This window comes from Meleagris gallopavo, chromosome 2 (genome assembly GCF_000146605.3).
Source record: "Meleagris gallopavo isolate NT-WF06-2002-E0010 breed Aviagen turkey brand Nicholas breeding stock chromosome 2, Turkey_5.1, whole genome shotgun sequence".
NCBI classification, from domain to species: Eukaryota; Metazoa; Chordata; class Aves; order Galliformes; family Phasianidae; genus Meleagris; species Meleagris gallopavo.
The window spans coordinates 90,646,358-90,648,210 of NC_015012.2; the positions used below are offsets into that span (position 1 = coordinate 90,646,358).

Genomic DNA, 1,853 nt, shown 5'->3' on the forward strand with positions numbered 1-1,853 from the left:
CACGTGTCAATGTTTTGCCGGCGAGACGGGCTGAGGGGGGCGGGGCCGCGGCCGCATCGCGGCGTCCTGCCAGAGCCTTGGTGTCGTACGTGGAAGCCCCTCAGGAAGCCACATCCGTGCGGCTTGTAGCTTCTGGGAGCTTATCGTAGAGTCACAGAACGACTGGAGTTGGAAGGGACCCTAAAAGGCCATTCAGTCCAGCCCCATGCTGTGAACAGGGGCACCTACAGCTTGAGCAAGCACTGTCCAGCCTGACCTTGGCTGTCTGCAGGGATGGGGCATCCAACACCTCTGTGGTGGTGACTGTATGTCACAAATACCTCTTCATGACAACACTCTGGTAGTACATAGCCAAAGAACAAAGCACTCAGCAGAGACAGCAAGGAAAGGCTTTTATCTCCCTGAGCTGAACACTAAGGCACAGCTAAACAGTGTGGAAGACCACTCAAAACCATAAGGCAGCCACGCTTCCAGATCCAAATGCAAATACAACCATGGCAAAGGCAGCAGCTCCTCATGGAAGGAGGCTGTAGGCCACATGTCAGTCTGCTTGCACAATGCAGTCGTTGAAAAGAGTTACCCAGCCTCTCACTGGATAAGAGCATGAAACAGTATTGGCAGCTTTATGCCAATAAACTCTTTTTGGGGCCATACACTTTCTCATAATTGTCAGTCTTGCTAACCCTTATCTCTTATTTCCTTATTTAATTCTGCTAGCCTGGGTTCTTGCTGATGTTGCTGGCTCCTGTTGGCAGCCTTTGGCCTAACACAGCTAGCAAGATAGATGAGTCCACACACAGTCATCCTTTCCTTGGCTGGACTGAGCAATTCTGTTGTAAATGTATCTTAACTGCCAGTAACTTGTGGTATTCCATGAAAGACCCTTTCTTGCTCCTTTGGATATTGGTCAGGAAAACTCCTTCGTATTAGGGAAAAAATCATTTTGCCTGCAGGTTTCTTCCCTACTTTCTCTGTGTCTATTCAAGAGTTATATGGAATGTGAACGTAAAACAACACAGTTACCTTACAGCCCTGATCTTTTAGGGCAGGTGGGTTTTGACTAGTGGAACATCATGAGCTGGCCATCTAATCCCAGAGTAACACAGTTCAAAAAACATGGTGTAATACTCTTGCATTTGGGTGAGGATGAGGCAGTGTTAAAGCACTGAAAGATAGTAAGCTTTCAGGGCAGAAAGTGCAACAAGCACGCAAATAGAATCATCCATATTCTTAAAGAAAGTAAGCAAGATGGTAAGGGACACCTTCTGGTATTTGTCCTGCCCTCATCTCAGTGCTAGTAGATTGGTGTCACAATGGTCACTATAGGAACAGGGAAAAGAAGCAAACTTTGCTGTATAGAAGCCTGTCTCCTGCCAATACCATTGCATGACACTTCAGCATGGAGAAGGATTTACTTAAATGTTGCCCAAGCAGCAAACTGTGTTACTGTACAGAGCCTCTGAGGGCTGAAGAAACTTAGGGACAGATGGGCATGCAAGCCATTTGTAAGCCATATCTTTCATGTGGCACACACAGAGCTGGTACTCACAGCCTTTAATCATCTAGCCACCCAGTGTCTCATGACTTAGGAAGCATACAGTGTGAAAGGAGGAAGCAGAGGTTGTTTCTGGTACCTTTCTCTTTCGTGGGTACTGGAAGAGTAAGGACAAATGTCCTCCCAACTTGGGTAGTCACACATTTTGGTCTGCACTGCTAATTTATTGAAATCATTAAAGCTGGGACATATAAGTAATTGGGTTTTCCGTGACAATTCCTCTATTTCCTGAATATTCTCCAGTTGTTTTATTTTCCCTGATGGTTTCAGTTTACTTATATAAACTGCACATTAGAAA

At 45.9% G+C, this 1,853-nt stretch overlaps 1 protein-coding gene across 2 annotated transcripts in view; it reads right to left on the bottom strand.

Annotated features, from left to right (window-relative positions):
- The window catches only part of FBXO25 (F-box protein 25), a 29,992-nt gene extending 28,724 nt beyond the window's left edge, over positions 1–1,268 (bottom strand). Inside the window, exon 1 of one of the 2 annotated variants that reach the window (XM_019613260.2) lies at positions 1,024–1,268. The gene's annotated coding sequence lies outside the window, so the exon portion shown is untranslated. The remainder of the gene's footprint in view (positions 1–1,023) is intronic. The other variant, XM_019613259.2, reaches the window with a different exon arrangement.
- Positions 1,269–1,853: the final 585 nt, after the last annotated feature.